Source organism: Mustela erminea, chromosome 3, assembly GCF_009829155.1.
Source record: "Mustela erminea isolate mMusErm1 chromosome 3, mMusErm1.Pri, whole genome shotgun sequence".
NCBI lineage: Eukaryota > Metazoa > Chordata > Mammalia > Carnivora > Mustelidae > Mustela > Mustela erminea.
Window position 1 is genome coordinate 6,657,734 of NC_045616.1, and position 15,470 is coordinate 6,673,203.

At 35.3% G+C, this 15,470-nt stretch overlaps 1 pseudogene; it reads left to right on the forward strand.

The window, feature by feature from the left end:
* The first annotated feature begins 14,133 nt into the window (after positions 1-14,133).
* On the forward strand, positions 14,134-15,129 carry LOC116585534 (annotated as a pseudogene).
* The last annotated feature ends 341 nt before the right edge of the window (positions 15,130-15,470 follow it).

The following is a 15,470-nucleotide window of genomic DNA, read 5'->3' on the forward strand; positions in this document are numbered from 1 at the left end:
CCACTCCACTTTACCTGCCCACTGGCGTCTTCTGCTCCAGTAGAGATCCAGATGTGTATAATTCTTATCTCAGGCTGATTTTGTGGGTGATTGGAGATCTTTGGAAGGTAATCAGCTCACTTTAGGGTATAGGTTGAATGGGTGCCTCCTCCTTATTCCCCACCATCTTGTCTGACTTTTTTTTTCTTTTGTTCATTCCTTGCTCTGCTCTTTTTTTCCCTACTTTCTTTCTTATTCTTTAAAATTAGGCTTATATATTCTGTTTGTCTGTTTAAGGTTTTGTTCCTTTACCATTTCTTTTGATTTTGATCAGCTTTTTTTTCTTTTTCCTTTTCCAGGCTTATTTTAGCAAACAAATTAAACCATACCTAGTTAAAACTCCCAATAGTCCCTACTACAAGCATGGAGGAACTCTGTAGAGGATGGGTCAGTTGGAAAGAGCAGTCAAAATCCAACAGAGTATACACAGCATACACCATTCAGAGTTCCTGAAGTTCATTATTGTTTTGTTGTTGTTTTCTTTGTCTTTATTTTTGTCTTTTCTAGACAAAATGATGAGATGAATAAATTCACCCAAAAGAAAGGAGAACAGGTGGCACTAACTGCCAGAGATTTAATCAATAGAGATATAAGATGTATATGTAAGATATCTGAACTAGAACTGACATATAAAATTGGATAGCCACATGAATAAAGATGCTCCTAAACCACTTTATCATATTATACATAAAATTAAACTCAAATGTATTAAAGGCCTAAATTTGAGACATGAATCCATCAAAATCCTAGGGAACAACATAGGCAGTAATTTTTTTGACTTTGGGCACAATTTCTTCCTAGATACATCTTAAGAGACAATTGAAATAAAGACAAAAATGAACTATTAGGACTTCTTCAGGATAAAAAGCCTTTCAGAGATGCCTGGGTGGCTCAGTGGGTTAAGCATCTGCCTTTGGCTCTGGTTGTGATTCCAGGGTACTAGGATCAAGTCTCTCATCCTGCTCGTGCTCTGTGTGGTAACTATTTCCCCCTCTGACTCTCCCTTATAAATAAATAGATAAAGTATTAGAAAAGATAAAAAGATTTTGCATAGCAAAGGAAAGAATCAAAACAAAACAAAACTAAAAGGCAACCTGAGGAATGGGAGAAAAAAATCATAAATGACATATCAGATAAAGGCTAGAATCCAAAATCTTTAAAGAGCTTATCAAACTCAGTGCCCAAAAAACAAATTACCCAGTGGAGAAATGGGCAAAAACATGAACAGACATTTCCGTAAGAAGACATACAAATGCCTAACACACACACACACACACACACACACACACACACACACAAACTTCATCATTTTGCATCAGGGAAATAAAAATTAAAAAACACAGTAAGTAAGTGCCTGGGGCTCAGTGGGATAAAGCCTTTTCCTTTGGCTCAGGTAATGATCCCAGGGTCCTGGCTTCAAGCTCCACATCAGGTTTAGCAGGGAACCTGCTCTCCCCCTCCCCCAACTGCATCTCTGCCTACTTGTGATCTCTATCTGTCAAATAAATAAATAAAATCTAAAGAAAAAAAAACAATAAGATACAATCTCATACCAGTCAGAATGGCTAAAGTGAACAACTCAGGAAACAATAGATGTGTAGAGAAAGGGGAATCTCTTACACTGTTGGTAGGAATGGAAGCTAATGCCTCCATTCTGGAAAACAGTATGGATTAATTTAAACAACATAAATAATAGTATGGATCAACTTTAATAAGTAAAAAAGAGAGCTATGCTATGACCCAGCAATTGCACTACTAGTTACTTATGCAAAGGATACAAAAATAGTGACTGAAAAATAGTGATTTGAAGTGGCACATGCACCACAATGTTTATAGGAGCAATGTTCAAAAGCCAAAATATAGAAAGAGCCTAGATATCCATAGACAGGTGAGTGGATAATGAAGAGTGGTATTATATGTGCCATTATGAGTGAAATACAATTTCTTGAAAAATATATTTTCACTGTATAGCACAGAAGTCTGATGATAAATGCAAACTCCATAGTTCTTAGATGGCTGTTTAAAATATGGATTATTCCTAGGTTATTGGTCTTATAAGCAAATATTTAATTTTGATATTTGAAGTTGCATTTTTATTTTTATTCAAGATTAATTAATATACAGTGTTTTATTAGGTGCTATTATACAATGTAATGATTCTATAATTAAATATATTATATGCAATATAATCAAATGCATCAGTGCTGAACCAAGATAAGTACTCTTAATTCCCTTTGTTTTTCTACCCATCAATCCACCCTCCTACTTCTGGCAACCATCAATTTGTTCTGTGTGTTTAAAAGTCTTTTTTTGGTGAGGGGGGACCTGGGTAACTCAGTGGGTTAAACCTCTGTCTTTGGCTCAGGTCATGATCTCAGGTTCCTGGGATCAAACCCCTAATCTGGCTTTCTGCTCAGTGGGGAGCCTACTTCCCCCTCTCTCTTCCTACCACTCTGCTTGTGATATCTCTCTCTGTCAAGTAAATAAATAAAATCTCAATTTTTTTAAACCTGCTCTTTTTTTTTGGTCTATTAATCCCCATTACTTATTTTGTTGCTTATGTTCCACAAGTGAGTAAAATCATATGGTACTTGTCTTTCACAGATTTATTTCATTTAGCATTATCTCCCTAAGCATTAGCTAATTTGCATTGGCTCCCTTATTAAGATTATATATCTTATTATATAAAAGCATATTATATGTGCTTTTCTTTTTTTAAGTTATTATTTATTTATTTTACAGATAGAGAGAGAGAGATCACAAGTAGGTAGACAGGCAGGCAGAGGGAGAGAGGGAATCAGGTTCCTGCTGAGCAGAGATGCTGATGTGGGGCTTTACCCCAGGACCCTGAGATCATGACCTGAGCTAAAGGCTGGGACTTAACCCACTGAGCTACCCAGGAGCCTCATACCACGTTTCTTTATGCATTTATGAAATCATGGCCATTTGAGTTTTCCAAATCTTGAGTTCTTTTAAAGATTTATTTATTTTATTTTTAAAAATTTGTTTGACAGAGATCACAGGTAGGCAGAGAGGAGGAAGCAGACTCCCCGTCAAGCAGAAAACCCAATGCGGGGCTCGATCCCAGGACCCTGGGATCATGACAGGAGCTGAAGGCAGAGGCCTTAACCCACTGAGCCACCCAGGCTTCCCTAAAGATTTATTTTAGAGACAGATTGAGAGAAACAGCTGCACACATAAACAGGACATAGAGAAAAAATACCAACCAGACTCCACACTGAGTGTGGGGCCTCACATGGGGTTTAATGTCAGGTCCCTGAGCCCAAACCAAAAGTTCATGATAACTGACTGAACCACCTTGGCTCCCCAGACATCTTCACTATTTTAAATAATTTTTCATTAAACACAGGACATTTCATATATTTTTAAATTAGTGTTTTTATTTTCATTGCGTAAATACCCAGTAGCAGAATCACTGGATCATATGGTAACTCTATTCTTAATACCTTGATGAACTCCCGTACTGCTTTCTACAGTGGCTGAACCAATTAACATTTTCCGCAAATGTTTAATGGTTCCTTTTGATCCACATATTTACAAATACCTGTTATTTCTTGGGTTTTTGTTGTTGTTGTTGTTTGTTTGTTTGTTTGTTTTTGTTTGTTTTTTTAATTCTGGCCATTCTGACATGTGTTCTGACCATCCTGAAAAATTTCTTTGTGATTTTGATTTGCATTTTCCTGCTGATTAGTAATATTGAATATTTTTTCATGTGTCTGTTGAGCAACTATATCTTTTCTTTGGAAAAATATCTACCTAAGCCCTCTGCCTGTTTTTAAACTTGATTATTTGTTTTATATTTCATGATGTTGAGTTGTAGAAGTTCTTTTTGTTTTGTTTTGTTTCAAGTTTTTATTTAAATTCTAGTTAGTTAACAAATAGGGTAATATTAATTTCAGAAGTATAATGTAATGGGGCACCTGGGTGGCTCAGTGGTTAAAGCCTCTGCCTTTTGCTTAGGACATGATTTCAGGGTCCTGGGATCGAGCCCCACATCAGGCTCCCTGCTCAGCAGAGAGCTTGCTTCTCTCTCTCCCTCTGTCTGCCTCTGCCTACTTGCAATCTCTATCTCTCTGTCAATTAAACAAATATTTTAAAAAAGAAGTATAATGTAATGATTCATCTCTTACTTATAACACCCAATGCTCTTCATAACAAGTGACATCCTTAATAACATTGCCCATTTAGCCCATCCTCCATTCACTCTCCTACCCATTGTTCTCTGTAGTTAACTGTTTCTTATGGTTTTACCTCCCTTTTATCTCCCTTCCCATATGTTCATCTTCTCTTATGAGCATTTTATTTTCTAACTTGTAATTTTTATAGAAATATTTTGTTTTTAAAAATACAAAGTTCTTGGGGCTCAGTGGGTTAAAGTCTCTGCCTTCAGCTCAGGCTATGATCTCAGGGTTCTAGGATCGATATCTACATTGGACTCTGCTCAGCAGGGAGCCTGCATCCACCCCCCCTCCACTGGCTGCCTCTCTGCATACTTGTGATGTCTCTATCTCAAATAAATAAACAAAATCTAAACAAAAGAATATGAAGTTCTTGATGAAGTCCGAAAAGATCATTTTCACTTTTGTTTCCTTTGCCTTTGCAGATACATGTCTTGAAAGAAGTTGCTTTGGCCAGTGTTGAAGTAGTTACTCCCTATGTTCTCCTCTAGGATTTTGATACATTCCTCTCTCACACTGAGGTCCTTCATCCATTTTGAGTTCATCTTTGTGTATGGTGTAAGATAATTGTTGAGTTTCATCCTTCTATACATAGCTGACCAATTTTCCCAGCACCATTTATTGAAAAGACTGTCTTTTTTCCACTGGATATTTTTATCCTACTTTTTTGAAGATTGTTTGGTACTATAGAGTTGAGGGTCCATATCTGGGCTCTCTACTCTGTTCCAATGGTCTATGTATCTGTTTTAGTGCCAGTACCATACTTTCTTGGTGATCACAACTTTGTAGTAAAGCTTGAAATCAGTCAACATCATCCCACTAGTTGGCTATTCTTTTTCAACATTTCCTTAAAAAATCAGGGTCTTAAAAAAATCAAGGTCTTTTCTGGTTCCATACAAATTTTAGGATTTTTTTCATCACTTTGAAAAATGCCAGTGGGAATTTGATTGGGAGTGCATTGAAAGTATAGATTTCTCTCGTCAGTATAGACATTTTAACAATGTTTACTCTCTGATCCATGTCGATGGAATCCTTTTCCATCTTTTTGTGTCTTCTGCATTTTTTTCATGCATTTTCTGTAATTCTTTGAGTGCAGATTCTTTACCTCTTTGGTTAGATTTATTCCAAGGTACCTTACTGTTCTTGGTAATATTGTAAATAGAATCAGTTCTCTAATTTTCCTTTCTATATTTTCAAAGAGGCAACTTATGGAATGGGAAAGGATATTCACAAGTGATGCTATAGACAAAAAGCTGATATCCAAGATCTATAAAGAACTTCACAAACTCAATACCCAAAAAAAAGATAATCAAGTAACACAAAGGGCAGAAAACACAAACAGACACTTCTCCAAAGAAGACATACTAATGCCTAACAGACACATAGAAAAATATTCATCATCTTTAGCCATCAGTGAGTTTTAAATCAAAACCACATTGAGACACCTCCTTACACCAGGTAGAATGGCCAAAATTAACAGGACAGGAAATCACAAGTGTTGGAACGGATGTAGAGAAAGGGAAACCCTCTTACACTGTTGATGGGAATGCAAGTTGGTGTAGCCATTTTGGAAAACCGTGTGGAGATTCCTGAAGAAATTAAAAACAGAGCTTCCCTATGACCCTGCAATTGCACTACTGGGTATTTACCCCAAAGATACAGATATAGTGAAAAGAAGGGCCATAAGCATGTCAATGTTCATAACAACAATGACCACAATTGCTAAACTCTGGAAAAACCTAAGATTCCCTTCAACAGATAAGTGGGTAAAGATCATATGGTCCATATATACAATGGAATATTACTCAGCTATCAGAAAAGATGAATACTAAACTTTTGTATCAACATGAAAGGGACTGGAAGAGATTATGCTGAGTGAAATAAGTCAAGCAGAGAGAGTCAATTATCATATGGTTTCACTTACTGGTGGAGCATCAGGAATAACATGGAGGACATTAGGAGAAGGAAAGGAAAACTGAATTGGGTGAAATCAGAGCAGGAGTAGAAGCATGAGAGACTGTGGACTCTGAGAAACATCCTGAGGGTTTTGGAGGGAAGGAGAGGTAGGGGGAGTATGAGCCTGGTGGTGAGTATTAAGGAGGGAACATATTGCATGGAGCACTGGGTATCAATAAACAAAGAATCTTAGAACACTGAAAAATAAAATAAAATTTAAAAAATACAAAATTCATCCACTATATGATAAAGTATTTTCCTTTTGTAGTTTGTGAATTATTTTGTTGTATGATGTACATTAACTGACAATATATATATATTTTAAAGAGTCCAAACATATCATTTAAAATATTTTATTCATAGTATTTAATATATTTCAACCATCTATGTTTAGTAGTTATTTATAACTCTGGTCCATGGGCTACTACAGAAACATTTTTAATTCACACTTCACCACTTATTTATTATTTATTGAAACTCTGTCTTTTCCCTATTATGTTTTCTTGCCATTTTTATCATAGATTAATTGATGATATAGTTATGGGTATTTTATGGTCTCCCTATACATCTCCATTGATTTATTTGAGTATGTTTATTAGAGTACCATACTTTGTTTTGGTTACTAGCTTTTTAAGATGTTACATAATATGAAATTCTGAATGCACAGTTTTGTTACTGTTTTGTTTTGTTTTGTTTTAAGATTTCCTCTGACCTTCTCCTCGTTCATGCTCTCTCTCACTGTCTCTCTCTCTCAAATAAATAAATAAAATCTTAAAAAAAAAAAGATTTCCTTGAATATTCCAGGTCTTTTATGGTCTTATATGTATTTCATGACTATTTGCTATACTTCTTTGAAAATTGTTACTGGTAATTTGATAAAGATTGCAGTTAATCTATAGACTTCTTTGGGTAATATTGACATTTTACTAACATGAATTCTTCCAATCCATGAACATGGTGTCTTTCCATTTGTTTGTGCTATCTTCAGTTTATTTAATCAACCTCTTAGGTTTTCAGGGTATAGGACTTTAACTTCCTTTGTTAAATTAATTTTCAGGTATTTCATTCTTTATGCTTCAACCTTAAAAGAGATTCTTTTCTTATTTTCTCTTTATGCTGCTTAATTATTAGCATGTAGAAATACACATTATTTCTGTATATCTATTCTGAATCTTGTAGCTTTATTTAATTCATATATATATATTCTAATTTTCTGATACAATCTTTTTGGTTTTCTATGTATAATATGTCATTTGACAATAGTCAGAGATTAATTTCTTTCTTACCAATTTGGAGACCTTTTATTTCTGTTTTTTTGTTTGTTTGTTTTCTTTTCTGTGATTGCTGTATTTAGAACTCACAGTAGTATGTTCAACAAAAGTGGTGAAAGTGGGCATTCTTATACAGGAAAAGCCCTCGGTTTTTCCACCTTCTATTATGATGTTAGTTATGGGGTTTTTCCCACTATTTTGACTTTATTATGTTGAGGGACAGGTGATGGAAATGGTGTCATCTAGCTCCTTTGTCCCTGGAGAGGAATTTCAGGGTATGTAGCTTCTCAGGGAAGCTCTCTTTAGAAGAACAAATAATCCCCCATTGTGTCCAAGGCATTTTTAAGATCACAGGTTCCACACTGTTTGCCTCCCTGTTCTCTACCTGCCTTCTCTCCAGGAGCAGAACACTGCCCCCAGGCTCTATCCCAGACAAACCTTCTGACTTTGTTTTTGTTTGTTTGTTTGTTTGTTTGTTTCTTGAAAGATTTTATTTAAATCAAAGCTAGTTCACATATAGTGTAGTATTAGTTTCAGGTGTAGAATTCAGTGATTCATCAGTTGCATATAACACACAGTGCTCACTACATCAAGTGTCCTCATTAAAGTCCATCACTCATTTACTCCATCCTCTTCACACACATTCCCTTCAGCAACCATCAGTTTGTTCCCTGTATTTGAGAGTCTCTTATGATTTGCCTGCCTGTCTGTCTTTATCTTATTTTATTTTTCTTTCCCTTCCCCATGTTCATCTGTTTTGTTCCTTAAATTCAACATATGAGTGAAATCATATGGTATGTACTTTTCTGTGAATGACTCATCAATTGGACTACTAGGTATTTATCCAAAGTGCATAAAAATAGTGATTTGAAGGAGTACATACACCCCAGTATTTGTAACAACACTATTCACAATAGCCAATTCATGGAAAGAGACCCAATGCCCATCAACTAATGGATGGATAAAGAAGATATGGTCTATCTATCTATATCAATTTATATAAAAATATTTGTAGATATATCTATAGATATTTGCTATATATAGAGCAAGTATATGAAAGTAGAGCAAGTATATGAATATATATTTATATTTATAATATATTATATATATAATAATTATATAATATTCCATACATATATGGAATATATATATATATATATATTTTCTGAGATAACACATTTGGAATCTGTATTTATCATCTGTATATGTATTTCATGAATATATATATATATATATATATATATATATATATACATGGAATGAATATACCATCCATTGTATTCAGAGGACTGCCTGGCAGATATTTATAGTTGACCAATGTAACTATGTACTTAAGTGATAAATACAGTTTAGAAAAAAAATTTTCTTAGAATTCATGACTTTCAGTATACTCATTTTTAAAATGGAAAGAACTAGGGCCAGAGAATGAAAGGTAATGTACTAGCTTAAACACCTTGATTATGCTTATTTTAAAATGGTATGCTTGGGTCTGTATCAATTATAACACCCTGACTCTATGTTTACTTGAATTTGTGTCAAGTGAATTTAGTTTTTATGCATTGTAATAGTGTCAGAATTAGGACATCAGGGAAATAATTAGAAAAAAATATCATATCTGTATCACAAATGTTCAAGTTTAAGAAACATTTTAAGTAGAAATAGATTTCCCAAACATGGAGGAAATGATACACAGCACTATAAAAATAGATGATAAAGAAAACTAATTAAAACCATTTTTTTTACCCTCAGAAATATATAAATCTTAATATTTAGCTTGTCATACAATTTTAAACATATTAATTAATTCTTCTAGATTAAATAAAGTGCATTGGACTCCATTTGCTATTTTGTTCCTCCTCAGAGAGGTCTGGCCGGATATTTCCAGACACCTGGGAAAAGACAACAGCTCAAAACAAGAGTGTGTTCAGATATTCATGTCAGGGCTACATACTACTGATTACTCCCAGTTAATAAGGTTTCACATGGAATTACACTCACTGTCTTTGAGGAAATCATACTTCTCTGTAAGTCCATAGTTTTCTCAAAGAGTGATCCACAGCAAATTGAAAAGTATTATATGATCTTTGAAAATATAAGAGGAAACGTGTGCTTCGTGGCTCAGTTGGTTAAGTGTCTGCCTTTGGCTCAGGTCATAGTCCCAGAGTCCTGAGATCCAGCCATGAGTTGGCTCCCTGATGAGCGGAGAGCCTGCTTCTCCCTCTTCCTCTGTCACTCCCTCTATTTGTGTTCTCTCTGTTGAATAAACCAAATCTTTTATATATATATATATATATATATATATATATATATATATATATATATGGAAGAATTCAGACAAGAGGATCATCATTAATTTCTTTCTCACGATATGGACAACATGAGTTATCAAGAAAATTAAGACATTGCGAATCAATAGAACCCTAGAATTCTGAATCATAGCAGGCAAACATGAACACTAGGGATTTATAAATCTGTAGGAACATAAATGGGTAAAAAAAGCCTCCATGGTCTACATATGAACAGAGAGGTACAGAAATGCACTATTCTATGGAAAAGTGGATTTTGAACAGTAGCTGATGTATGCTAGTAGAGCATTTATGTATATATATATATATATATATATATATATATACTTTGAAGTGTACACTTTAATTGCTGCAAGATTTCCCCCCCTCAGAATGACAGGAATTAGAGGAGGCCACTATAGTAAGGGTCATGGTCTTTGTCTACACAGCACAACTTAAGAGGTGTTATGTCTGATCCAGTCTCTACAAAAATAATTATCCCAATGGACATCATTAAGAATCAAACGTATGCATTGCCTTCTTAACCTGGGCATAAAACTGAATTTAAATAATATTTATAATAGCACAAAGAAAACCACATTTAGCATCCTAACCGGAAATTTCAGATATTAAAAAAAAATGACACTGATGGTTCAATATAGAGAGTAAAACATGGTAATTTAAAACAAAACTACATAGCGAAGAGAGATAGCCCTTTCATTTTTTATGTTGCAAAATGATCAAATTTTTACAGCGGCCTAAGTCAGTATTATCTTTTACAGTATAGTGATAATACTCATACTTTATTGAGTATGTTGATGTAGGGTGCAAATAGTATCAAAGTATATATTCAAAGTAATTAAGATACTTCCTGACACACCATTATATTGTACTATAAACAATAAACCAAGTTTAGCGATGAAAGTTTCACTGGAAACATAAATCAATATCTCCATTTTATGGTGGAAAGGAGTAGGATCAGAAAGAAAAAAAAAACAACTAAAAAACAAAAACGAATGACGAATGTCCTCAATGATAAAATACAGGGTATTTTGGTGTTTATTGGAAAAATGTCTTTTTGGTCCTGTGTCAATTATACCATCCTGACTTCATGCTTTCTTTTAACTTTCATTCAATTGTATTTCATTTTTATTCATTGCAACATGGTTGACAAATAGGACATTGAAAGAAATATTGGAAAATATTTTTTTGTCTACATGACAAAAATACAGATACCAAATGTGTTATCTCAGAAGATAATTCCAAGGTATAATCTTAAAAATTGGGCAAAGCTCTGGCTTTTAGGGGAAATTCGAAAAGTAGTTATAAAATGATAAAGTATTTCTCGAAGATTTTGGAAAAAAACTATTAAGTTATTACTCAATAGTGTAGTCTAGCTGGCAAAGAATCACTGTATTAACATTACACTGACAATTGTCAAGTTTCACTGCTTTAACTGCCAAACACCAGAAAAGACACCTGACTTCTCCAATCTCAACTTTTAACCAGCTTCAAGTAAATCATCCATAAGAGATATCATTTTAAAGTAGTCTTCCATCAAATTCCACATTTATAATATATGCAGTCAATATATATTTATGATATACCTCAATAAAACAAAGCTATATTTAAAATTTAGTAATCCTTACATAAGTAGACAAATTGCAAAATGCCTTTTTAGCCTTCTTGGTTTGAATTATAAGTAAATTTTCTAAAATTCATATTGATGCCACACTTGTAGTATGAGACTTCTAACAGTGCTACTGTCCTCTCTAGAATAGTTGTTTACTCCTTGTTTTCAAGAATCTGAGAACTCTTCACATTCTGGCTAGAATTCAGTTGAGATACACTTTCTTCTTTATAAATTAATAAGACATAGATATTTTATAGAAAATGACCAATGATCTACAGCTAAATTTCCTGTATATTTATAAAAAGTTAGAAGATTTTTTTCCATTTAATTATTCTGTATAGCTTTTATAAAATATTTCCTACATTTTAATTTTCTCAGATGTTAAATTTCTTCAACATCATTGAAGAAAATGTTTCTACCAATTGTGTTATTCCTCATTGCTCTGCTTCTATTTATCATATGCACTTTCATCTCAAACCACTTTCTCTAAAGTTCGCTTCTATCCTGACTCTAAAAACATTGGATATATAGCCTAGGAAAGAATATGTGTGCAAGATTGTGTGAGCATGCATGAACACATGTAGATAAGTAGATATATGATCAGCCAGTGAGTAGGAAAGGTGGACCTTTCCCCATATTCCATATCCTACTCCTTCTTTTCACCTATAAGTAGTATGGCTTTTTCATATAATGATATAATTCTGTTTTTGTTAACTTCCTGTCCACACTTCGCATCTCTTTTATATCATATTTGAAATGTTTTATAATTATTCTGTGTACAAAAGATTTCATTTGGTATATTTAACTAATAATTCAGGATATGGGTTATAAGGATACATGTTTCATCATAAATATACCCAGGACTCATAAATGAAAGGCTTTTCCTCTTCTTTCTTCACATTCTTCCAAATCTTCTTACTTAATATACATGAAATTCAGTCATACACTGGGAATGACATAATGAAGAGGTACTTCAATAAATGGTGCTGGGAAAACTGGACAGCTATATGTAGAAGAATGAAACACGACCTTTCTCTTACACCGTACACAATGATAAACTCAAAATGGATAAAAGACATCAACGTGAGACAGGAATCCATCAGAATCTTAGAGGAGAACATAGGCAGTAATCTCTTCGATATCAGCCACAGCAACTTCGTTCAAGATATATCTCCAAAGGCAAAGGAAACAAAAGCGAAAATGAACTTTTGGGACTTCATCAAAATCAAAAGCTTCTGCACAGCAAAGGAAACAGTCAAGAAAACAAAGAGGCAACCCACGGAATGGGAGAAGATGTTTGCAAATGACAGTACAGACAAAAGGTTGATATCCAGGATCTATAATGAACTCCTCAAACTCAACACACATGAAACAGGCAAACATATCAAAAAACGGGAAGAAGATATGAACAGACACTTCTCCAATCAAGACATACAAATGGCTATCAGACACATGAAAAAATGTTCATCATCATTAGCCCTCAGGGAGATTCAAATTAAAACCACATTGAGATATCACCTTACACCAGTTAGAATGGCCAAAATTAACAAAACAGGAAACAACATGTGTTGGAGAGGATGTGGAGAAAGGCGAACCCTCTTACACTGTTGGTGGGAATGCAAATTGGGGCAGCCTCTTTGGAGAACAGTGTGGAGATTCCTCAAGAAATTAAAAATAGAGTTTCCCTATGACCCCGCCATTGCACTACTGGGTATTTACCCCAAAGATACAGATGTCGTGAAAAGAAGGGCCATCTGTACCCCAATGTTTATAGCAATGGCCACGGTCGCCAAACTGTGGAAAGAACCAAGATGTTCTTAAATGGACGAATGGATAAGGAAGATGTGGTCCATATACACTATGGAGTATTATGCGTCCATAAGAAAAGATGAATACCCAACTTTTGTAGCAACATGGACAGGACTGGAAGAGATTATGCTGAGTGAAATAAATCAAGCAGAGAGAGTCAATAATCATATTCTTTCGCTTATTTGTGGAGTATAACAAATAACATGGAGGACAAGGGAAGATGGAGAGGAGAAGGGAATTGAGGGAAATTGGAAAGGGAGGTGAACCATGAGAGACTATGGACTCTGAAAAACAACCTGAGTGTTTTGAAGTGGCGGGGGGTGGGAGGTCGGGGTACTGGGTTGTGGGTATTATAGAAGGCATGGATTGCATGGAGCATTGGGTGTGGTGCAAAAACAATGAATACTGTTACGCTTAAAAGAAATAAATAATTAAAAAATTTTAGAATATGTATGCAAACTCTGAAGCCAAAGGTTTAAGTTAGAATAAAAAAAGGAGAAATATAAAACAAAATATAATTTTGCAAAATAATTTAGATTATTCTGCTGTTCTTATCCACTAAATGTTCTGCACTATCATTTTTATTTTATATGGAAAATATATATCCATTATAAATAAATAAATAATATTATATTATATTTTTAATACTAAGCTTTAGTATAAAAAGTTTGGATTTTTAATATCTTCTTAAAATTATACTTTATTATTACTTTTAAATTAATTTAAAGTATTTAATAACTTGTGTTTCTTCAACTAGGGAAGTCTTTAATTCCTATGTGGTATTTGTTGTTGAAGCTCAATAAAGTTTATCCATTGCCAACTCTAGAGCTAGCTACCTGTAGAGGGATGGTTTGAGCAGTTTTTTGGGCAGAGCTGGACAGGGGATGTTGGAATGGGCTGTACCATGAGTAACAAGACAAGGCGGTGGCCAGCACTCCAAGATGATCAACAAGAACCTTCAAGAAGGTGGCATGGGAGGTGAAGTTGCTGCTTTTGTGTGGTGAGGAGTCAGGGAAGAGCACCATTGTCGAGCAGATGAAAATCATCCAGGAGAACAGTTATTCGGAAGAATTCTGGCAGTAGCATGCAGTCCTCTACAGCAGCACCATCCAGTTCATCATGAACATTGCCAAAGCTATGGGAAATCTGCAGCATGACTTTGCCAACACCTCCTACACAGATGAGGCTAGCCAGTTGTTTGCAGTTTCTTGCACTGCTGAGGATCCGGGTGTGCACCCTGAGGGTCTGTCTGTTGTCATCTCGCAGCTCTGGGATGACCATGTTATGCAGGCCTGCATGGCCTCTTATGAGAGTATTAGCTTAAGGACTCCACTGCCTACTACCTATATGACCTGGAGCATATTGCTCAGACTGACTATATTCTGACACAGAAGGAGGTTCTAGGGACCAGTGTGAAGATGACGGACAATATGGGGAGTCACTTAACCTTTGAGAATCTAACCTACAATATGTTTGATGTGGGTGATCAGTGATCCGAGAGGCAGAAGTAGATCCACTCCTTTGAGAAGGTCACAGTCATCATCTGCTACATAATCTTAAGTTCCTATGACCCGGTGTTAGTAGAGGATGAGGAGATGAATCACAGGCATCATAGCAAAAAGCTGTTTTACAGTATCTGCAACAACCAGTGGTTCACAGACTGCTCCAACATTCTCTTCATCAACAAGTAGAACCTGTTTAAGGATGCAGTCGCTCACGGCTCCCTGACCATCTGCTTCCCTGAGTACACAGGGGCCAAAGCTATGACTAGGTAGTCAACTATATCCAGAATAAGTCTGTGGACCTGAAAAAGTACAAGGATACCCAAGAGATATATACACACCTCACCTGCACTACCAACACTAAAACATACACTTGTATTTGATACTCTCTGCAACTTCATCAGGAACAAAATGAAGGAATGCAGCCTCTTTTGAGGGGCAGTGGGGCCTCAAAGTATGAGTCAACACCAACTCTGATGAAGATGGGAATAAAAGGAGCATACTTCCCAACTGCTCCTCAACTTGATCCAGGTGTTAGTGCTGCTAATGACCATAATACACCCCTCCTGGGCATCTGTTCTGAATTTAACCATTGTCTTATTCTGTGATGGGATAGGAGAGAACATTCTGGGTCTCCCAAGGTCTGTGGCTGGAGGGGCACTCATTTCTCCACCATTTCTCAGCCTCCCAAATCCTGTGGCTGGAAGAGAACTCACTTCTCCACCTGGGACTCCTGGCTTTGCTAAACACCAATCTGTGATCCAGCCCAATTTCAA